General features: G+C 34.6%; 1 protein-coding gene across 4 annotated transcripts in view; it reads left to right on the forward strand.

The window, feature by feature from the left end:
- The window catches only part of MIPOL1 (mirror-image polydactyly 1), a 318,781-nt gene that overhangs the window by 118,760 nt on the left and 174,367 nt on the right, over positions 1-25,654 (forward strand). The gene's annotated exons all lie outside the window — the stretch shown is intronic.

Raw genomic sequence — 25,654 nt, forward strand, 5'->3', positions numbered from 1 at the left:
CATGGTCTTAATTCAAACAGTTTTCAGCATATGATTAATACCACGATGATTAGATACATTAAAATAGTCACAAATTTTGTTAGACCATTCTTCAAATACATGCATCCTCGTTTCTTAATAAAACTGTTAGGTTGTTATAGAAATTTAGTTATATAATTTAGTTATATTCTTTAAAGTAATCACTTTTATATGAAACTCCTTACTTGAGTCGCAGTTTTGTGAGGGCTGAGATTATGTCTTTATTACTGTTTTATTCCCAGTGCCTAATTCAGTGCCTTTTAGTAAACACTGATAAATGAGTCAAATTATTAGTGTATTCTTTTCTGAACATGACTTACACCGTCCTGCTCTACCTGAAACCTGATTACCTCCCTGAGGATACTGCTTCTACTTACAGTCCTCCCAAGTAGTGATTGTATTCCCTCCCACAGCAGTTACACCAGTGGGCTTACAGGATTGTTCCGCATTAGTGTTTCTACATCACTGTTCCTTTTCCCTCTCTAAACACCTCTAGTTTTGAAGCTCGCACACCCGATTGTACCGCCCAGTAGGCCCTCCCGTTACAGTCCTGTGCACACTTCTTTCTGTGATGCTTCTCTCACTTCTTGAAGATCTTAGGACGTATTTCCTGGTCTCTTTCTTCAGCCTACTCTTGTGGTTTTGAATTATGAAAAACAATTCTTGGTGATTTAAATATCTCTACAGATGATTCTTTCACTGTTCTGGCCTCTTCATCTTCTTGCATTTCTCTCCTCTCATGATCCTGTGTTCTGCTCTGCTTCTGCCATCTGCCCTACGGTCATATCCTGTTTCTGACCAGCACTTGCTGTCTTTCCAGTCCACTTAACTCCAGAACTCTGACTAGCAAATTCAGCTCCACTGGCACCCATTTCTGTTGATTTTGCCGCTTGTTTTTCTATTCTCTCAAACCTCTCCTGTTCCCACTTTCCTTTTTAACTAGCTTGGATTCCAGGGCTCACCTAATTACCACCAATTTGCATTTAATATAACCTCAGTTCTCTTGGCCCCTTGTCCTACTCACCAAGCAAAACCTCAACCTTATAAATTTAACTTCTGCCTGTTCAACACCTTCACAGCTTTATATAGAGAGGAGTATCACACAGATTTGCCAGCTAACCCTTAAATTCATGACTACTGTCTTCAGGTAGGCCCTTGATGTTGCCCACCATTTTTCTGGCCTTTTGTTAGTCCATTCAACTCTCCCCTGTAAAGGACTCTTTTATCTCCCTTTTTGCTCCTTAGATATCCAACCTCTCCTCTCCAGTATAAAAAGTAACTTCTGCTTTTTCTGACCACTTTAATCTACCAGCCTACCTGCATTTGTACCCATATACTCTGCCTTTTGTATTTTATTTCTTACTTAGTACGTGCCCTTGTTTAAGGGAAACGTATTTCTGTATTAGTTCCCGTCTTTTCTTGCTTGCTTAAGGTTATCACCTAATCATTGCCCCTTTTCTCTCCTACTTCATAAACTTTTTACTATTAGTTCATTTTCATCACTCTCTAAGATGCTTTACTGTCTCCCATGTAGAATGGATAGAAGTTTTGATAAGTCTTGGTCTACTTGTGGCTCAGCCTGGTCCTTTTGGTAAGACTTCCCAAACAGAGCTGATACTCAATACCACCCTATTCCTGGCAAAGCTTGTACTCCAGTGTTTATGTCCTCAACATTGTAAGACTGTAGAAAACTCCATTATGCTTTTCAAAGGTTTTTGGGCTTAGCTTTTTAATTTCAATCCCTGTACAGGCTTGGGATTTATCAAATGATCTGAGATAGATACAAGTCTCAAACCTCCAATTATGTCACTTCCACCCTGCACAGCTACCTAAATCTTCGATGATTTTTCTGTCCTGCGACACGAGCCCTGTGTGCAAAGCCTTGCTTCCCAGGCCCTTGCCCAGGCCCAGGATCTTTAAAACTAAGGGGGGAAAGAATACTTCCAGATCTACAAACCACCCTCTTCAGAATCTTGGCCACTCCATTCATTGTCACAGCCACCTCCTTCTGATGTCTTTAAACTGGATTTTTAAATTTAATCAGGCTTTTGTTGTTTTTGGCTGGAGCACTGTTTTGCCACAAATGATTTCATCCTATCTGGATGTGGAGAACTGACATTTATTTTCAGGTTAGATTTGGAAAAAGTCTTTAAGCTTCTAAAATGAGCAACTTCTTTTACCATTTTGTATCCTACCAACAGTATGCAATCTTGAGTCATTCAGTGTATTGTTGAAGAGATAGCCAAACTGGTTTTTAGTGCTTGGAGGCAATTACAGTGTGAACTCAAACATTTGATTTTTTTTTTAATCATTTATTTTCTTAGGTTAACTAAAAATGAATACATAGAACATAATTAAATATTGACTGCTACCCATTCCTTCTTTCTCTATCCTTTGCCTGCTGCCTTTCAGGATACATCAAGAAATCAACATTTGGCAATATTTACCAACATGTCTTTATTTATAAATAGATATTATCCATCATTGCAGTGTATTTATTATTTATCTATTTATCTATTGCATGTCGTTATTGTTTTATGAAGCAGTTTATTTTAATTAACTTAATTTGCATAGTTTTTAAGCTTTCTGGCCTCAATAGTATTTATCCTAATTTTTATGTCATAATCATTCCAAAATTGAACTTTTGAATTACTGACTTATAGTTTGAATGGGAACTTTTTCCTTAATTTTTAAAAAATTAACTTTTTATTTTGGCACAGTTTTAGATTTGCAGAAATGTCTCAAAGGTAGTGTAATGTGGAGTCCCCCTATACCTTTGACCCAGTTTTGGTTTGCCCTGCTTTTGCCATTGCTCCCGACTGTGGTAAGTTTGTCAGAATGAATAAACCCACATTGGTAGATTGCCACGAACTCCAGACATTATTCAGATTTTATCAGTTTTCCATTAAAGTCCTGTTAAAGATTCAGTCCAAGATACCACATTGCATTTAATTGCCAGGTCTCTCCAGTCTCCTCTAGTCTGTAACGGCTTAGGACTCCTTTTTTTAAAACGTTTTTTCCTTTAAGACCTTGACGGTTTTGAGGGTATTAGCCAGATATTCTGTGGAATGTCTCTGAAATTTGATTTATCTGATGATTTTCTTACGATTTGGCTGAGATTTTGAGTTTTGGAAAAGAATTCCATAGGGATTTGACCTTAATTTTAGAGCTGCTATTTGGCATCAAATTTTTTCTAATTACACTCTATCTGCTGTGTAGTGCTAGGGTTACCTTAGTCCCATTCTATGTAGCTACTAAAAATTTTCAGATTCAGTGAGAATTTCTTGATTTTTGTATATAAAAATCTAATTTACTTTGTTTTTCAAATCAAGTTAAAATCATTTATTTACTTGAACTGGCCTTGTTAAAATCTTATCTTTTTCTGATAAATCCTAATACTCTTATTTATTCAAATTCTTCTCCCATATATTTTCTATCACAAGCTGAGAACTGAGTGCCTTAAAATCTTTTATAGGATAAATTAAAATTGTAATTTGCATTTGTTTGATTAAAGAATTATCTTACCAACCAATCTTTAATTTTTTCTTCATCATTTTTTGGCCCATTAGTGCTCATATAGTTTATTTAAATAGCAGAAATACATGTTATTATGGGATAAAGCTAGAAACTTCCATTTCTTCACTAACTTTTCTGGGATCTTAAGTTTCATAGAACTCTAGAAGCTATCTAGTTAAACTACCCAGTATTGAGGAATCTTATCTCTGACTGATTTTTGATTTAGCTAAATATTCATTTCCTCTTCATGTCTTGCTTTTGGTACTCATATTAGCCTCAGAACATTTGACTGATAAGTTATATTGCATCAACTATATTCAAATATCTACATGAGCAATAATGTCCTAATTCATACAGCTAGTCTGGCACATACAGCTAGAGGCACAGTTGAGTCCAGGCTGGACATCAATAAGCAGCAGAATAGAACTGGCCAGGATTGGCAACTCATGAGCTTTGAGGCCTGACCTTATTATAAGCTAGAGTAAATCAAATAATCATTTGTATTAGTTTGGGTTCTCCAGGAAAACAGACCCCCCCCCAAAAAATATATATATATATATATACACACACACACACACACACACATACATATACATATACATACATATACATATGTGTATATATATATACACATACATATATATAAACAGATTTCTATAAAGAGTTGGTTTGTGCGATTATAGAGACAGAGGAGCTCGACATCTTTGGTCAGTAAGCTAGATACCCAGGAGAACCAATGATTAATACCAGTCTGAGTCCAAAGGCCTGAGAAACCAGGAGAACTGAAGATGTAAGTTTTAGTCCAAGTCTAAGTTTGAAAGCAAGAGAAGACCAATATCCCAGATTAAAGATCAGAGAGAAAGAATTCTTTCTTACTCAATCTTTTATTCTTTTCATGCCTCCAATTGGATTGAATGTGGAAGCCCACTTACATTGGGGAGGGCAGTCTAGCTAAATTGGGCTAGTTTAGACTTTTGATTTCCAAGTACAGGCATAGATATGGGCAGGGCCTAGCATCAGGCCGCTGGGCCTCATTGATACTTATAGTTGATAGGATAATCCTGCAGAGATTTTCATTTATTGGACCCCAGCTGGTACCTGGGATGTAGGTGAGGGGCCCTGAATAAATTAGGCATGGGTATGGAGGTTGGGATATGGACTTCGGCCAAATGGGCCAGGGGCATTGACAAAATATATTCAAAACACCAAAGCAGAGGACTTGTCATAAAGAGTTAGAATATAACAAAGATAATTGGTAAATTCTCTATGTATGTGGGTGTTTGGAATCAATTCCAGGCATAATGGATAATATGCTTATGGATCTTGAACTCACTTAATTCTCACCTACTGATAAGAATCAGACTTTGTATTGCCAGGCTTGATCAATGAAACTATGTAAAAAGGAGCTTGTAAAGTAAAAACTTAGGGTTAGCGCATAGGCAGGCAAAAGCAGATACTAGCTCTGTTTTGTCTCTCCCAGATTAAACATCGCAATATCCTTTGTCTTTTCCGTGGGCTTCCTTTTCTTTGTTGTCTTCTAGATATTGGTTTCACTGTGTTGTTGATCTGTCAAGGCTGAATTAGTGACATAAATTTCTATAACCTGAACACCATGTAGAGAATCTTAATTCACCACTATTTTTGTAATTGAGTCATTACAAATATCTAAAATCAATAACTGTCCTTTTAATTTGCTCACTTTTGTTTATTGTTTTTTGTTGAAAGTATTTCTGAAACATTTATATGCCTCTTTTAATACTTAGCACACCTTTTTCATTTTTATCACATGCTATAATGAAAAGTATAGATCCTGAAGTCCTTCAGGTCCAAAACTGACAAATGCAAAAAGCATGGAAAGACCAAGGGGTAATCATCAGAGTAATTAAAAAAAACTCAATTTAATGTTTCAGTAGTCAGGTTCCTTGTTCTCTGTAGTCTGTAGACTATTCTAAGCACTAAGCTACAGCTACAGCAGAATGAAAAATAAACCAAATAAGATGAAGATATGAATCCATTCCAATAATATAATAAAAAAAATTCTAGGAAGATAGCTGGCCAACATACAGTAAGTATAATTGGTCTGTTGTTTTATGACTCTTTCTGCCTTCAGTTAAGTATGTTTCCCCCTCACTGGGACATGCTTTCTCTCTCCTTGTTGCTCACTCATCTATTTGAAGCAGACTACTACTTAAGTACTTGTCACACAACATTACACTATCTCCCCTACTAGCATGAAGATAGAAAACTATTTTTCTTTATATTTTTCTGTCACAGTTTTATTCCTAGGACAGTGTAGACACTTAATATATGTTTGTTAAATTAATGAATAAGCTGAAGTTATTTAAAATCAATTTCAAGGTACACAGTACTAAAAGAATTTAGTAAAATAATATTCATTCATTCATATTTTATTGCATACCTGTAATGTGCCATGTATTGGGAATTCAGCAATTCCTAGTAGAAGGTTCTTTATTTTATGAGATTTTTATCTTAATATGGAAATCTATAGGTAGTAAGTAACCTAATGAATAAAATGCTTTCAGATAGTAATGTGGTGGTAGTAATGTAGTGGAGAGTGACCGCAGTTGGTAGTGGAGTTGTTACTTTAAATACGGTGAGCAAGACAGGCCTTTTTGTCAACATGTAGTTGAACTGGGACATGAAAGAGGAGGAGGATCTAGCTATGCAAAAAACCATGGAAAGAGTGTCCCATCTGAAAATAATATATCAGTAGTGCCCTGAGAGGGAGAACAAGCTTAGTGTGCTTTAGACACTGATATGAACACACTACCAGATTTAAATGTGATTGAAGTACAGTGAGCGAAGAAAGATAGTAACAAGTGATGAGGTAGAAGAGATAGGCAGCAGACAAATCTGTAAAGTCTTGTAGGCCATGGTAAGGAGTACAAGTGTATCTAAGTGCAGAAAATATTGAAAGAAAAAGGCTGTTGCTATAGTCCATGCAAAAAGTGAAACTGATAATGGCTCAGATGAACAAGTGTAGATTTAGAGAAGTGGACAGTGCGAAATATTTCAATAGTACAGTGAGTAGAACTTGAAGGCACATTGTTTTGGGGCATAAGGAAGCAGGAAAAATCAAAGCTGACTCCAATATTTGGGACTTGAAGACTATAGATATTGCATCATTTATTGTGATGGGCAAACTTGGGGGAGGTAGTCCACATATTTTGGGAAGGAAATTACATAGTCTCAGAGGAGATCTATTTGAGATGATTCCTAAAAAAAATCACGTGGAAATATTGAGCAGGCATTTGACTCTTGTAGCCATCAACATGTACATAATTAAAGCTTGGGACTGAATGAAACAGAGAAAATATCATTTTTTTAAAAATATATTTTATTTATTTATTTGACAGATCACAAGTAGGCAGAGGGGCAGGCAGAGAGAGGTATGGGGAAGCAGGCTCCCCGCTGAGCAGAGAGCCCGATGTGATGCGGGGCTCCATCCCAGGACACTGAGATCATGACCTGAGCCAAAGGCAGAGGCTTTAACCCCCTGAGCCACCCAGGCTCCCCCAGAGAAAAGATCATTGAGAAAGAACAGGGCCTAGGACCATGTTCTCTGATGTGCCAACATTTAGTAGTTGGCCAGAATAGAAGGGGCCCACATAGAAGACTGGAAGGGATGGTGAATGAGGTAGGACAGTGAAGAGAATGTGGTACCAGAAAAGGCAAGAAAGTGCTTGTTAATTGTTAAAGATGAGAGTGATCAGTTCCCTTGAATGGTGTTGAGAGGTCAAGCAAAGTGAAGATGGAATGGCTACTTACAAATTTGGCCACATGGAAGATGTTGAGGGCTTTAACAAGAGTTTTGTCCAGGACAGAAGCCACATTGGAGCAGTTTGATGAGAGACTACGAGTGTGAAAGTGAAGACGTGAATGCACGTCTTGTAATGGAGCTAGAGAAATTGGCAGTAGATGTAGAGGGGGCTTACAGTTCATGGGAGGGTTTTTCTTTTTTAATGGGAGATTCTAGGGCATGCTGTTGGTATGTTGATAGAAATGAACCACGAAAAAAGAAAAGATGATTTTAAGGGAGAGAAAAAAAATCATTGTAGTAGGAAGGTCCTGGAGTAGATAAGTCGATTGAGAGGGGATTGAATGTAAGTGGAAGAGTTGTCTTTAGAAACTGGGAAGCTGCTTTCATTGTAACAGAAAACACTGTAACAAAAAACTGGGGTGGTTGCACATGCTGGCAAGTTGATAAGTTTAGGGGTGGTTGGCCGTGTCTGAATTTAGATTCTCAGGGTCTATGGATGGTGCTGAATATTTTTGTAAAGAGGAGATAGTTTGAAATAGTCACCTTGGTCCATTTGTGAATAAATATAACTAGAAAAATGTAGAAGGCCAGGTAGAGCAAGCAGAATGCCCATTTGAGAATTAAGGTAAGGAATTTAAAGGGAAACCTGTCAGGAAAGTTGTGTGATTTCTTCTAGGAATATTCACATCTTGAGCGCAGTGTGGTATTGTTGATATTTAATAAGAGTTGGGGTTATAATGGGTGAGAGACCAGGAAGTCCACAGTGATGCCTATAGACTATCCCTACCATAAAGAGGAGGAGGGGTTATGAGTGATGTAAAAGGTACTAAGGAAACTATATTGTCACAGAAGGCAGGATCCTGAACTGCAAAATTCTGCTAAGTCCATATATCGGAGTTCTTTGTTCATCTTGGAGTGCTGTTCCTGGGAATGAGTTACAGTCAAGAGAAAAAGAACCTTGAAATAAAGATTTTGAAGGTATTATAGTTAGTGGAGTCAATATATTTCAGATGTTTTTCTGTGTAATTTTATATGGATTTAAGAGGGTGTGGGGACTAAATGTTGGATATTTAAAAAAAAAAAATCTTTTTTTTTTTCTTATTTATTTATTTATTTGACAGAGAGAGATCACAAGTAGGCAAAGGCAGGCAGAGAGAGAGAGAGGAGGAAGCAGGCTCCCTGCTGAGCAGAGAGCCTGATGCGGGACTCGATCCCAGGACCCTGAGATCATGACCTGAGCCGAAGGCAGCGGCTTAACCCACTGAGCCACCCAGGCGCCCTAAATGTTGGATATTTTAAACACACAGCAAAACAGATTCAGAAACAGGAAAAGAATGGGAATACATTTGAAGGAAAGGTATAAGTAATTTAGAAAATAGAATTCCCTCCCTTTATTGTATCACATAGTCTAGAAGTCCACATTAGAATAATCTTGGCCTGGTTATGAGTTTATCCCTTGATATTCTGTGTGAGCAGAAGTCACTGCGAAAAGCAGACTGGGATTAGGGAATGTAGCATAAATTAACAAATCCTCTTGAAGAGGACAACCAAAATCTTGGCCAATGATATAGGCATCAAAGGTGACTTTCCACATTAACAGAGGAAAGGATAGCCTTGTTTCTTAACCTGTCTGGTGTCAGTGTTCCCTTCACTTTGTATTCCTTATGATTGGCATGGTGCCTATCATATAATAGATTCAAAATAATGATTTGTTATTAGAAATTTGACAAAAAGGGGTGCCTGGGTGGCTCAGTGTTTAAACCCTCTGCCTTCAGCTCAGGTCATGGTCCCAGGGTTCTGAGATCGAGCCCTGCATCAGGCTCTCTGCTCAGCAGGGAGCCTGCATCCAGCTCTCTCTCTCTGCCTGCCTCTCTGCCTACTGGTGATGGCTGCCTGTCAAATAAATAAACAAATAAAAAGAAGTTTGACAAAAAGCTCATCCTTGAAAAAATAAATCATAACATTTAGGGTTTTACTTTTCAGGAAAAGTAGAAAACGTGTTTAACATTCTTTATTATAGTGACTGGGAAATTTTTATTAATTTTTTCCCCTGTCAGTTTGTTAATTTTCTTCCCTGTCTTATCATATAATTATTTGCCTGTGCGTGTTTTTTCTTTCTTTCCAGTCGATCTTGCTAAATTATCTTATTTATATTTGATCTATTCCAATAACTTTGCTTAGTTCTTACTATAAAATTTTTACAAACTTTTTCAAACTGTACATAACTTTGGAAAGTATTGATAGAAAAGAAGGTAAAATTTGCTTATAAACTCATTTCCTAGAAATAATATCGAATTTTCTTTTTCTAATTAATATTATACATACTACTTGATAACCAAATTTTTCTCTTTGATATTATATTTTGTCAGAAAGTCTTATAATTTTATAATTTGGATATATTAAGATTTGTCAGACTCATCTGCTGTTTGGCTGGGTATTTTTTTTTCTATTTTTTGATACTGTGAAAACTTTTATAGCTAAATTTCTATGCATATCTGTTTTTTCCTTAGAGACAAGTCCTAGAAATAGAAATACTGGATTAAAAAAACATAAACATTTAAAAATAAGTATATATTTTCAAATTGCCCTTTTATAAAAAAATGTACCTAGAAATGTTACTTGAGGTTTCTTTCAAGGGAGCTTTAAGTGAATAAAATGCTAAGGAATTTAGAATTTATTCTCTAACCAGTGTATACCTTCAGAGGTTTAAGTCTAAGGCTGAGGAGACTGTTGGGAATCGATTATAGTAATTCACACAAGAGATGATGGGGGTTTAAACAAGAAAAATCAGAGAGGAATAGATATGAACACAGTGGAAGGAAAACATATATTTTTAGGGGTGCCTGGGTGGCTCAGTCAGTTAAGCATCTGCCTTCTGCTCCAGTCATGATCTCAGGGTCCTGGGATCAAGCCCCACATCGGGCTCCCTGCTCAGTGGGGAGCCTGCTTCCCCTCTTCCTGCCCCTCACTTGTGATCTCTCTCCCTCTCTCTCCCTCTCTCTCTCTCTCTCAAATAAATAATAAAATCTAAAAAAAAAGCAAGCATGTATTTTAAAAAAAATGTTAATGGAGAGTGCACAAATCTTAAGTGAAAGATTTGATTAATTTTTATGTATGTATATACCCATGAAAGCATTACTCAGATTAAGATATAGAACATTTGTGGTCCATGATTTCAAACTATATTACAAAGCTACAATTTTTCAAAACAGTATGGTAATGGTATAAAAATAGACACATAGAACACAATGGCTCAATCTCAGTAGAATAGAGAACCCAAAAGTACCCCAACACATAAATGATCAATTAAAACAGTCAATATATAATGCAGAGAAGACAGTGTCTTCAAATAAATGATGTAGGGAAAACTGGGCAATCACATCATAAAGAATGAATCTGAACTACTGTTTTATACCATACATAAAAATTAACTCAAAATTGATTGAAGCCTTTAATGTAAGACCATTGTGAAACCATAAAATTCCTAGAAGAAAACATAGGCAGTAAGGTCCTTGACATTGGTCTTGGCTATGAATTTTTGGATCTGACTCCAAAAGCAAAGGCAACAAAAGCAAAAATAAGCAAGTGTGATTACATCAAACTGAAAAGCTTCTGCACAGCAATGAAAAGCATCAACAAAATGAAAAGGCAGTCTACTGAATGGGAGAAGATATTTGCACATCATATATCTGACTACCAACTGAGCCAGACAGGCACCCCTAAAGTTTTTTCTGAGTATAAAAATAATGCAACTAACAACTCCATGAAAAGACAAATAATCCAATTTAAAAATGGGAAAAGGATCTTTTTTTTCTTGAATATTTTTTAAAATTTTATTTTATTTTTTCTGTTCCAAGATTCATTTTTATATACCATACCCAGTGCTCCATGCAATACATGCCCTCCTTAACATCCACCACCAGGCAAAGTATCTGAATAGACATTTCTCCAAAAAAGATATACAAGCAGACAATAAACACAGGAAAGGATGCTCATTAGCCATCAGGGAAATAAATGCAAATCAAAATCACAATGAAATACCACTTAATACCTTGAGACCAAGAAACTGGAACCCTTATACATTGCTCATGGGAATGTAGAATGGTATGACAACTGTGAAAAACATGCTTACGACCCAGAAATTCCACCTTCTAGGTATATACTGAAAAGAATTGAAAGCAGGTGTCCAAAAAAGAAAAAAAGCCTTGTATAGGAATGATTATACAATGGTATTATTCACAACAGTAAAAAAGTAGAAACAACTGAAATATCCATCAGCTGATGATCAGATAAAATGTGGTATGTTGACACAATGGAATATTTTTTGGCAATAAGAAATGAAGTATTGATAATATGTTACCACATGCCTGTCTGGCTCAGTTGGTAGAGGATGTGACTCTTGATCTTGGGGTTGTAAATTCAAGCCCTTTGTTGGGTGTAGAGATTACTTAAAAATACTATTTCTAGGGAGATGGACTGATTTGCCTGTTTGGTAAATTTGGTAATAACTAAGCTTACTGGTTCACCTCCATTCAAGTGAGTGTCCCTGCAGAGAACACACTCTGCTGTGCTCTGTTTTGTTTTAGCTGGTCACACACCTGGGATTTGTGTTGGCACCTGGGATTTGGAGGCTAACGCAGGGCTATAGCTGGGTGCTGGGTCTGTCTCTAGCCCCCTTGCTGACAGGGAGGCGGAAAAGCTGTTACACAGTTTGCTTGGATCTCCCGCCCCCCCAGGGCAGGAGACACCTGTTACCTTTCCACTCTACTTCCCTCTGCACCTAAGAGAGTAAATCTTAAAAGTGCTCATTACAAGAAAAAAATAATTTGAAAAACCAAATACAATGTAATATAATGTTTTTTTAATATATATATAAAAGAACATTTGTTAACTTTCCAAAAGATTCCTTCATATCTCTTCTCTGTCAGAATTTGTTGTCAAGAATAATCACTATTCTTTTCTAACACCATAGGTCATTTTACATGTTTTTAAACTTCTTATGAAAGGAATCATGCCTTGTACTCTTTTGTGTCTGACTTCTTTCACCCAATGATATTTATGCCTGTATTTTTTATCTGTATTGTTAAAATTATCAAAGTTTATCTTTTTCATTACAGTGTTATGTTCCATTGTATGATTATACTCTGATTTATTTACATATCCAACAGTTGATAGAAATATGGGTTGTTTTTAATTTTGACCTATTATGGTTGAAGTACTTTGGATGTTCTTGTATTTTTTTGGTGGATGTTAAAATTTAATCTTTTTGGTACATATATAGACATGTTCATAGGAGAGTATCTTCCATATATTTAGCTCTAGTAATTCCAAACATTTTCCCAATGTTATACCAGTTTATACCAACAGTGTTAGAGAGCTGCGTTCAGTTGTGAGAGTCAACACTTGGTATCTTTATTCATTTTAATTTCTGTCATTTTATTGGATTCATAGTCTTTGTTGAGGCTTTAATTTGCATTTCTCTAATGACTAATGGTGTTGAACACCTTTTCATATACTTATTGACCATTTTGATTTCCTTCCTTGTGAAGTGTCTGTCTGTTCAAGGTTTTGCCTAATATTAAATTCTGTAGTCTGTTTTTTCTTATTGGTTTATATAAACTGGATACAGATACTTGTGTCATCTGTGGCTTGCATTTTTATTCTCTTATTGATTCTAGGCTCTTAATTTAATGAAATCAAGTTTATCATTTTTTTCTTCTTATGCTTAATGCATTTTGTGTCTGTTTAGGAAACCCTTGTTATTCCCGCAGTAATGAATGTGCTCTGGGATGCTTTCTTCTAGGAGCTTGATGATTTTAGCTTTCACATAGGTTTTGATCTGTTTCAACTTAATTTTCATATGATCAAGGTATATAATTTTCTTTATATGGATACCCACTTGACTGGACCCAACATCATGTATTAAAAAGATCATGTACTGCCCTGCTGTCTCCAGTGAATTACAGGAAATAATTGCAGGTTTCTTTCTGAACTCTGTTGTTCTGTTGGTATAGTTTTCTGTACCTGCACTAATACTATACTGTGTCTTAATTCCTATAGCATTATAGTAAGTCTTGATTTCTGTGTTGTTGTTCTTCAGTTTTTCCTTATTCTGTGTTCTTTATTCGGCTTGTGATTTTTCCATTAAAAAAATCTGCTACTATTTTGATGGGAATTACATTAACTGTAAAGATCAATTCAAGGAAGATTCTCATCTTAGCAGTATTGAGCCTTCCAAACCATTGGCCTTTTCATGAAAACTATTAATTTTTCTTTATACACTGCTTTGGCTACATCACACAAGTTTTTGATAAGTTGTGTCTCATTATTATATACCACAAAATATTTTTTTTTAGTTTCCAATTGTGATTTCTTCCTTTACCCATGAATCATTTAGAAATGTGTTGCTTAATACTTGAACATTAGGAAATTTGAGCTTATCTTTCTGTCATTGAGTTGGAATTTAGTTATGTGGTGGTGGGGAAACAAACCAAACGATCTCAATTTTTAGAAACTTGACAATTGCATTAGGACCCAAAATGGGCTGTTTGTTAGATATGTACTATTTAAAATAATGTGTATTTTGCATTTGCTGAAAATCGTATTGTTATCTATAGGTTATTTAAGCAAAGTAGATTAATCATGTATTTCAATTCTGTATTTATAGATTCATTGTCTCTTGTCCTATCAGTTTCTGAGGTACATGTTAAAACTATCAAATGGTAGGGTACCTGGCTGGCAGTAGAGCATGTGACTCTTAATCTTGGGGTCATGAGTTCAAGCCCAATGTTGGATGTGGAGCCCACTTAAAAAAAGAAAAAGAGGATGTTAAAAATAAAACTATCACGTGACGATGATGAATTTCTCTCTTTTTAATTCTGTCAACTTTTGTCCTACTTATTTTGAAGCCATGTTAAGTACTTAAATCTTTAGGATTACTGTATCTTCCTCTTCCTATTATTATGAAATGTCTGTTTTTATCTCATTTTTATTATTGAGTTTTTAAATTTTAATTCCAGTACAGTTAACATACAGTGTAATATTAGTTTCAGTTGTATAATTTGTGATTCAGTGCTTCCGTACAACACCTGGGATCATCACAACAAGCGCACTCCTTAATCCCTACCACCTATTTCACCCATCCCTTTACCCCTTTCCCCTCTGGGAACAGAGTCTGTTTCTTGATCTGTCTCTCACTCTCTCTTTTTTTTTTTACCCCCTTTGTTCATTTGTTTTATTTCTTGAATTCCACCTATGAGTGAAATCATATGATATTTGTCTCTCTCTGACTGACTTATTTCACTTAGAATAATAATCTCTAAATCCATCCATGTTGTTATCTTTTTTATATTTCTTACCTTAAAGTCTACTTAAGTATCTTAGTTTATAACCTTTTTCACTTGTACTTTCATACTTTTTTCTCCAGCATTTTATTATGAAATATTTCTAACATATTGGAAAGTCATAAGAACTTTACAACAAACATCTACTTACCCACTGCCTGGAATCCATTGTTAATATTTTTCTAAACTTGACTTATTACATTATTTCTGCATTTATCCATCCTTCCCTCTATCAAATTATCTCATTTACTTGATGCATTTCAGGTAGATGCAGGCTTAAGTACAAAGGTCCCTAAATTCTTTGGCATAGACTATCATAGCTAGAGGGACTCCTGGGTGGCTCAGTCAAATTATGCAATCAGCTCTTGGTTTCAGCTCAGGTCATGATCTTAGGGTCGAGTGATTGAGCCTCGTGTCGGGCTCTGTGCTCAGCATAGAGTCTGCGTGACATTAGCTCTCCCTCTGCCCCCCACAACTTATGCATGTTTCCTCTCTCTAAGATAAATCTTTTTAAAAAATCATTAACTAGAGTTCAATACTTTTACAGTTTTTCCTTGTGATTTAAAACTTATACCAAAATATAGAATCATCAATTATACCTTCACTAAATTTTGACAAATGCATACTGCTATGTAACTACTATCACCCCAGAAAGATCCTTCATGCTCTTTCTATTTAGTTCATGTTCCCACCTCCTACTAGCAATCACGGATCTGATATTTTTACATCAATAATTAGTTATACTTTTTTTAGAAAGTCATGTGTTTGGGATACAATATATCTAAGATGTTCACAGTTACTCCTGTGTACTGTTCTTCTAGGTAAGAAATGTACCTTTTTTGAAGCTTGTATCCCATTCTTGTGTACCTTGCCCTTAAGGACTATTTTTTTTTTTTTAAGATTTTCTTCATTCTTTGTTAAGTATTCTAGGAGTTTTATTATTCTTCTTTGTATTAAGTCCTGCAGGTCATTTGATTAGAATGATTACTTCTATAGTTCTTCTATCATTTTGCCATCTTAAGATATGAGAATCTGAAATTATTTCCCAGAAAGTTAATTTTCACTAGCATTATGACTAACACTATTTAAAATACATTAAACAAGGGGCGCCTGGGTGGCTCAGTGGGTTAAAGCCTCTGCCTTTGGCTCAGGTCATGATCTCAGGGTCCTGGGATCGAGCCCCACATTGGGCTCTCTGCTGGGCGGAGAGCCTGCTTCTTTCTCTCTCTCTGCCTGCCTCTCTGCCGACTTGTGATCTCTGTCAAATAAATAAATAGAATCTTTAAAAAATAAATAAAATAAAATACATTAAACTGTATTAAGTACATAATACCATGGTTTTTAATAGGTTGCTCTTTAGTGTAATAGTGAACCCATTCTGATTTCCCAGAAGGAGTGTTTCTCTAGTAGCAAGATTACAAGAAATATGAATTTAACCCATAAACTCATTATGAAACATTTGGTAATTTCTAGATGTCCCTAAGTCTTGGGAACCTATATTATAAACTTCTTGGTTTGGAAGTACCTTTAATTCTGAAGATGTGACTTTTTAGGGGCACTTGGGTGGTGCAGTTGGTTAAACATCTAACTCTTGGTTTCGTCTCCAGCAGTGACCTCAGGGTTGTGAGATCAAGCCCTGCGTCAGGCACCATGTGGAGTCGGCTTGAGATTCTCTCTCCCCCTCCCTCTTCCCCTCCTGCGCATGCTCTCTCTCTCTCCTTCTAAAATAAATAAATAAATCTTAAAAAAATAATAAAGAGTGACTTTTTAAAAGGAAACTGAAATTTTATAGTAGCGTCCTTAGAAAACTACTTGATGGTTTCATGAATTATCATTTGGGCATAAAAATTAAAATTGCCATGGATTTGTTTCTTTAGTACATCTCCAATTTCATAACGATTTTTTCAGTTAACATTGTAGTGGACTTTTATTTATGCTAAATTTTACAGAAGTACATGCAAATAAATAGCTTATCTGCCGTGCTCACACAGATGTTATAGGAGGAATGTAAAGACCTGAATATATCATTTACAGCAAAGTCCTTATCTTTTTAGTCCAAAGTGCTAGGACACTTTATTATTTATTCATTCATTAATTTATTCATTTATTTGCTTACTTTCTTTGGGACATTTTAAAATAAAACTTGCAATGTCAACATACTATATCAAAGCAGGCCTTCATTCTTCTTCTGAAAGTGACTCTGTGACTGAGCTTGTACATTTGCATACAGGTTTGTTTGATTAATTGCTACTTGACTCATCTGTCATAATACTAAGCTCTGAGATCACAAAAGATCAGATTCCCAAACCACTTTTCAGAATTAATTTAAATATTTAATGTTGATACCTTGAAAAATTCAGGGGGAAATGCTTTTAATTGTTCCTAGTAGCCTGTTTTAGTATTATAATACCTTGAAAAATTATATAATTATATATTAAGTCATCATTAATATTTTTTATTCTATTTTGGTAAAAAATTATGATCTTATAAGTAGGTTAAATATCATAAAATATGCTTTTAAATTGTAATTTATCTGTACACTTTTTCAATAAGTATATCTAGAGATATGCATATTATAGATTTTTATGAGTGTGTTGTTTTGGTTTAGTGATCATTGAAAATTGAGAATTTTTCCACTGTTGATGTTTACCTTTTATTTGTTGACAACTTTGGTTTTATATAAAAACCTACACAGAAAATACACAAATATTAAATCTGCAATTTGATGAGTTTTGACAAATACCTATAACATTTCCATAATCCAAGACGGTCTTCTCATTTATTTCCCTTCCCTGCCAATCATCCCTGCTTCAGCTTCACCAAAACCACTTTTCTGACATTTTAAAAAATAGATTTATTCTGCTTATTCTAGAACTTCATACAAGTGCAAGTTATACAGTGATCACATTATATTTGTGATATTCATCCATGTTGTTCTCTGTATCAATAGTTTGTTCTTTTGTTGATAAGTAATATTCCATCATATAATATTCCATATTTTACTTCTTATTCATTCTCCCGACATTTGAATTTGTTCATATTTTTTTCTAATAAGCTTACTACTATGGTTTAATTGTAAGAATCTTAGTTTCATTTATTTCTTTCCTACAGAAGAGGGGGGAAAACAAACAAACAAAAAACTTGAATGTTTTAGCATTTTCTTTCTTTTCCTCTTCTTTTCTCTCCCTCCCTCCCTCCTCCTTTCCCTTTTTTCCTCTTTTAATACACATCGGTTGTTGAACTCATTTCTCATTTATCTGAATATATCTTTATTACACCCTCATCTTTTAAGGATATATTCACTAGATATAGATGGATATAATATTATAAGATAAATATAAGAGATCCCCTAAGGGATCTCTGTATTCCATACATACTCTTCCTTACCTTCATTGTATAGTAGCAACCCAGTTTCCCCTTGGTAGTCAGTATCACTTACTCCAGCAAGTACAGTAACGCCTTTCCTTAACGTACTGATTCAGAGGCATGAGGAGCCCTACGCAACCAGGTGGCAGTTTCAGCTTCCAGTTTAATTGAATTCTTGTTATGTCTATTAAGTGGAAGTTTTTCTCCTTTTAGAGCTAAAACCTGTGGATTATCAGAACCTCTGTTAGCAGAGATAGGAAGCAAATTTTTGCTAGTGGACCACTACGAGTAATAGTGAATGAGCCCCTCCCCCATTTCTACCCTTGATTCCCTGACCCATGAATATTGGCTATGAAGGGAGAAGCCATTATATATAATACTCTGATATAGAGCATGCACATTGTTATGGAGAACCTTGCCCTAGTTCCACATGATATTGCCACCTAACATGACAACCAAGTCTTCAAAAATCCATTCCTGTTTTATCAAGCCAGCTGTGTCAAGCTGTTGGGGAAACATGGTAAAATCAGTGAATTCCATGAGCATGGACCCATATTGCCGTACTTCATTTGCTGATTTCTGTGAAATGATTTCCTTGACCAGAACAATGCTGTGTGGAATACTGAGCTGGTACATGTGGTATTCTTTAAGTCCATGGATGGTTGTTTTTGCATAAGCACTGCACTCAGGGAAGGCAAATCTATATTCAGAGAAAGTGTTAATTCCAGTAAGAACAGTAAAGTGCAGTTTTAGTAATAAAGTAGAAAATAAAAGTTTGTAATTCAAGAGTAGAGTTTTAGAAGATTTAAGAGAACTGCGAACTAGATACTGCTTTGGGTATTGTTTAAAGATAAATATTATTAGAACAAACAAGTAAAGAAATTGTGAGGGAAGAGTGTTATATGGGTGACTCTTGCTTTTGTCTAAAATATTAGAAGGATATTTTCTTTTAAAATGTGAGAAGGTAACCTTGTTTGTAAGATCACAGTTGAGAAGCAAGTTATCCAAATCAGTGCTTTTCAAACTGTCTGGTGAAGGACCAGTTTTTTAAAAAAATATTTTAAAATATGTTATGTATCATTACTTTTATAAAATAATAAATATGAATAATAAAATGAATTACCAAAAACTCAAAAAGAAAAAGTAAATAGATGCAAAATTTAGCCATGCCTTTTTTGTTGTTGTTATTGGATTCAAACATCCGTGCAGTTGCTCTGAATTTTCTATAAAATGTTTAATTGCTTCCTCTGAATTTTAGTGCTACCTTCATGTTGCTGTCAGTTTCAAACCAGTACTTCTAGCCCCTGGATCCCACATTCTAACTGGATAACAGAAACTTAAAAATTGAAAGGATTGTTTAATATGAATAGAACTGACAGTTGGGTACCAGGAAAATGCAAGTCCCTTCTTCTTGCCTCTGAAATAACAGTATGTGAAAGGAGTACACTCAGATGGTTCAGAGGAACACATCACTGGGAGTTGGGTGGTTTCCATTTTGAGCTGAGATTAAGTTTAAGATTGTAATGGAAGTATCTTGTTAATGAAAAGGTACCTCCAAAGGCCACAGATTCAAAAGTGCAAGGAGGGTAGGTAAGAGAGAGCTAAGCGAATAGAAAATTAGAGGTCTCATTGATTTTAGTAAGTTGAATATAGTACCGTTTTTCACTGAGATTGTTCTTAAGTTAATCACTGTATTTGGAAGATGTTCCTGGCCTTGCATATACACATCAATAAAACAATTACAAGAACATTTATAAATTTAAATAAAAAATACGTGTAAATGATTGACTTCATTGAAAAAGTAGAGAGTCTCCTGAGAACTGTCCCAAGTTTCCAAAGCCGTTGTTACAGTATTTAATAAATTAGTCCACAAGTATTTACTGGGTCCTATAGAGAATACTAGTTATTGTATTTACATACTCAAAGGTAATTAAAGTCTTATTTCTTAAGGAATATTCAACTTGTTGATACTTTTATTTGTCATACAATTTTTTAGTTTTTATTCTGTTGTAATCTCAGAAGTTGGATTGGCTTCTGTTAGAATTTTAAAATGTTTGAACAATGCATTTTATAGAAGAATAGTAAGAATGAACACTTAAGTAATTGACAGCTCTAGTGAGATTACAGCATTTATAATAGCAAACAAAGTTTGCAAGCCAAGAGGCATCTGTAATTCTAGGAATGCAATAACTGAAAAAGAGCTTAATAAAGTATTATAAACTGTGGCTATCATCCAGTGACTACTATTTCCTGAACTCTGCTTTGTGTTTTATAATAGTGTAAGAAGCATCCCTGTCCTTTTGTGCAATAACTGCCAACTTAACATTTAGGTTATACTGTTGTTTGTTTATGGATTTTGAGAAAATCTACTGAAGTTTACTTAAGAACCAACTCATTACAATGGTATTATTTACTGAATTTTGTTTTCCTGACTATTAGCTAACTACAGGGCTCAACATTGCAAGGTTATAACTGTACAAAAAGGATCAAAATACCACATCCTAGCCGTGGCATTAGCTAGAGAAGTAAAGTCATCATCTTAGAAATAAATGTCTTTATAGCACTGAAGAGATTAAAGAAAATAAATAAACTTAAATCAGACCTCTTTTATTTGGTAATTTTTAATATTATTTTAGTTATAAAATATTGTTACATATTTTAATTCCTTGCCAGTTACTCATATTAAACTACAGAAATTCAGTACTTTTCTGATATAATTCATATCAAAGCAAAAATGTAGAAGTTACAGAAACTGTTACTGAAATAGAAGAGAAAGTGTTCTTAATGAATTGCCAAGTCTTAATTAAACTATTAGAATTATATAATCTCAAGTCTATTTAAGATTTTAGATGGCCATCCTGATCATCTTGATACTACCAAGTATTAAATTTTATACAAACATATTTCTAATTCAGCTTTAATGTATTGAGTATAATTATGAATTCATATAATTTGTAACTAACAAGCTATACATTAGATGTGAGATATAATCTTGGTGTTTAGATTGCCATTTTCTTCTTGGACCCTAGCAGACTGAGATCCTGAGACAATGTGGGCATGGTGAAAAGGTTGCCTCTTGCCAGAACAATAGCTACTACTGAAATCAAGGGACTGTGGTGGTGTTTATTTTGGGCCCTATTTCATTTTTTTGGCAACCTGTTTAGATTATTTCCTTGCCTTTCCTTTCTTTTATCCCAGAGCCAGGTGCCATAATACATAGCCATAGAATTAGCTGAGATACTAGGAAAGAGAGATCAAAAAGGGGTAGGTTTAATGGACAAGTGATAAGTTAGTGTTGCCTGTATTTTGTGATTAGGGAAGTGTTAGCTGCATTTAAAGAGCTAAAATGGAGCAGATATCTGCGAAACATTGAATTTTTTACGTTCTTTTAGCTCTTTATGCTACTACCAGCTCATATCTTATGAATCCTTTCTAAATGTATTCTAATTAAAATCTGAAAATGGTGATTTAATAACTCTCTGCTTTGCTAGACTAACTACATTTGGTAAATTAGCAGTCTCTAATAACTGTATTTTGTCAGACTAACTACATTTGATAGGTTAGCACTGTCTAGTTGTTAGATGCTGTGTAATTAAACACCATCACTAATTTATTTTTAATTTACTTGTAATTTAGTAATTATTATCACTAACACATTGTGGCACACTGTGGAGGAAGAGTTCACTGCTGAGGAAGTGTTTAGAAATTTGCATACACACTTCCATTTCCTATTAACCATTCTAGAAATTTAAGTTCACAGATATTAGAAAAGATATATTGAAAGTTATAGAAAATTGGAAAGGAAAAAAATATTCCATTGGTTGCCGTCAATTTGGAACAAATGAAACTTATCATTCAGTTTCTTTTTTGCAGCAATTTTTCTCTCAATAGGAAAAGTTGCTTTTGTTGTCTTGAAAAATGGTAGAGGGTTCTTGCCAGGATAGAGTCATTATTGCTAATCTTGCCATGCCTCAAAAAACAATTATAAAATTGGAAAAAATGTCTGAACCACAGGCAGCACAGAAATTCACAGAGTGAACTCAGTGATTCCTCTGGTATTATGCCTACAGTCACTCTTCCTGACTCAGGAAGGTAGAGCTCAAGCAGAGCATTGGCATTACTGCACTAAGGAAGAAAATTAAATCTATGTACTTGAAGCACCTGAAATTTGCAGATGATATTAAATGAGAGGTAACTGCATATCTTAGATGTCTTACCATAGACCATCCACAATGTCTAGCATAAAATTAAAAATACTAGAAGCAGGAAAATGTGACTCATAATCTAGAGAAAATAGTCCATAGAAGTAAATCTTGACGTACTTAAATATGTTAAAAATTGCAAGTACTCATTTTATATTTCTTCAAAGACTGAAAAGAAAGATTATCCTAATGAGTGAATTGATGGGAAATATCAGCAAGGAAACAAACTCTAGAAAGAACCTAACTGTAAAAACTGCAATATCTGAAGTAAAAAATTCAGTGGACAAACTTAGAAATTTATAGACTGTACAATAAAAGATTAATGAACTTGAAGACCAGTCAATAGAAATTATCCAACCTGAAGTAAAGAGGAAAAAATGAAAATAAAAGAACACAACCTTAATGGTCTGTGGTACAATATCAAGCAGTCTAACATGTGCGCAGATGGAGTCCCTGAAGAAGAGAAAATGTGAGGCAGAATAATATTTGAAATTTCTGAAGCCTTTTCAAATTTGGTAAAAACAAGCTTACAGGGGCACCTGGATGGCGCAGTCAGTTGAATGTTTGACTCTTGGTTTTAGCTCAGGTCATGATCTCAGAGTTGTAGGATCCAGGAGCGCACCTGGGCTCTCTGCTCAGCAGGGAGCCTGCTCCCAACCCTTCCCACCCCCATCCCCATGCCCCTCTCTGCCTGCCTCTCTGCCTACTTGTGATCTCTGTCTGTCAAATAAATAAATAAAATCTTTTTAAAAAAATGCAATAATCAAGATGAGTCTTGTGCCTATACAAATCAGTACGACAGTGTAGAGAGCCCAGAAATAGAACTACTCACATGTAATCACTTAATTTTTTTCATTTTAATAACTATATTGAGATTCACATGCCATTTACACATTTCATGTACAATTCAATATTTTTTATTTTATTTACAGAATTGTGCATTCCCACAATTTTAGGATATTTTGATCAATCCCTAAGGAAACCCCATACCCACTGTTAGTCACTCCTATTAATTCCCCCCAATTACTCCTCCCCCAGACCTATGTAACCAGTAAGCTGCTATCTGTCCCAATAGATTTGCTTAATCTGGACATTTTATATAATGGAATCATGTATGTGGTTTTTGTGACTTGCTTCTTTCTCTTTAAATAATGTATTTAAAATTCATCCATGTGGTAACATGTATTAGTACTTTAATTGTTAAATTAATACTTTTGCTGAATAATAATTAAATGGACATACCACATTTTGTTTATTCATTGGTCAGTTGATGAACAATTGAACTTATACTTTGTGGTTATTTTAAGTAATGATACCATGAACATCCATTTACAAGTTTTTGTGTGGAGATATATTTTCTTTGTGTATATACCTGGCAGTAGAAATTTTGGATCATACAGTAACAAGAGTTATGTATGTATGACATTTTGATGAGCTACTGTTTGTTTTTATGTTCCTGGCTTATTTCACTTTTTACTGTAATGTGCTCAATACTGTAGAAGGAATCAGAATTTCCTCCACTTTAAGGCTGAATAATATTCCACTGGTAATACATAACACATTGTGTTTATTTTTCCACCAGTAGACGCTTGGATTACCTCTACCTATGATTATTGTGAAAAATGCTGCTAGGAACATGGGTGTACAAATATATTTTGAGACTGTGCTTTTAGTTCTTTTGAGTTTATACCCAGAAGTGGATCTGCTGCATCATATAGTAATTCTGTTTTTACTTTTTTGAGGAACTGCAGTACTGTTATGACCACACCATTTTATATTCTCATGAACGGTGCGCAAGCCTCTCAGTATCTCCACATCATCAGTGACACTTATTTTCTCTTTCTTCTTTTCTTTCCCTTTCTTTCTCTCCCTTCCCTTCTCTTCCCTTCCCTTCGCTTTCCTTCATCTCTTTCTCTTCTTTCTTTCTTTCTTTCTTTCTTTCTTTCTTTCTTTCTTTCTTTCTTTCTTTCTTTCTCTTCTTTCTTTTTCTTTTATAATACGATCCTAATGAGTGTGAGATAGTATCTTATTGTGGTTTTGCTTGGAAATTTTGTAATGATTGCTGATGGTAAACATCTTTACATACATATATTGGCCATTTGTATGTCATCTTTGGAGAAATATCTTCCTATTCTTTGCACACTTATTAATCAGATGTATTTTTTTGTTTTTGAGTTATAGAAGTCCTTGAAATATTCTACATACTAATCTCTTACTAAATATGTAATTTACTGATATTTTCATCTGGTCCATGAAGTGTCTTTTCAGTCTGTTGATTGTGTTCTTTGAAAAGTTTTTAATTTTGATGTAGTCCAGTTTATCTGTTTTGTGTTTTGTTGCATGTGCTTTTGGTATCCTATCCGGGAAATGATTGCCAAACCTAATGTGAACCTTTTCCCTTATATTTTTGTCTAAGAGTTGTGTAATTTTAGCTCTTACATACATTTATGTATGTGATCTGTATTGAGTTGATTTTTGTATATGGTATAAGGTAAGTGTTCAGCTTCATTATTTTGCATGTGGATATCCAGTCTTCCTAATACCATTTCTTGAAAAAACTCTCCTTTCCTCCACTGTATGGTCTTAACACCCTTATGAAAGATTATTTGATGGTATATACAGTGGTTTATTCCTGGACTTTCTATTCTGCTCTATGGTCTGTCTACATGTCTGCCTTTATGCCAGTACCACACTCTGGATTATTGTAGCCTTGTATGAGTTTTGAAATCAGCATATGTTAGGTCTTATTGGTGAATTGACCCTTTTATCATTATAAAGTGCTCTTCTTTTTTGGCTCCTATTTGTATGGAATATCTTTTTCTACATCTTCACTTTAAGCCTTTTTATGTCCTTAGATGTAAAGTGAATCTCTCACAGACCATAGTTGGGTCCTGTCGCTTTTTTTTTTCTTTTTTTTTTTTTAAATCCATTCTGTCAATGTCCTTTGATTGAGGAATTTATTTCAGTTATGTTTAAACTAATGACTGATAGAGAAGGACGCACTGTTACTATTTTGTTCCTTGTTCTCTAAAAGGCTTATAGTTTCTTCAACCCATATTTCCGCTCTTACTGCCTGCCTTAGTTTTCAGGGAATGAAAATAAATCATTCCCTACTCATTTCCTTTTGTGTGTAATTCTGTAGATATTTTCTTTTTAGTTTGTCATGTGATTACATAAAGTATTCTAAAAAGTTATAGCAATTTAATTTATAACCTCATTCAGTAGAAATTATGCTTTTACTGCCTCCACACTTTGTGTTGTCACACATTACATTTTTATATATCAGGTACTCATTAATTTTTAAAATTTATTTTTATGCTTTACCTTTAAATTCTGTAAAAGAATAAAAGGTAGATTTATAATTATTTTTAGATTTATAATTATTTTTATGCTTTTGTCTTTAAATTCTGTAAAAGGAAAAAAAAGTA

This window comes from Mustela erminea, chromosome 5 (genome assembly GCF_009829155.1).
Source record: "Mustela erminea isolate mMusErm1 chromosome 5, mMusErm1.Pri, whole genome shotgun sequence".
NCBI lineage: Eukaryota > Metazoa > Chordata > Mammalia > Carnivora > Mustelidae > Mustela > Mustela erminea.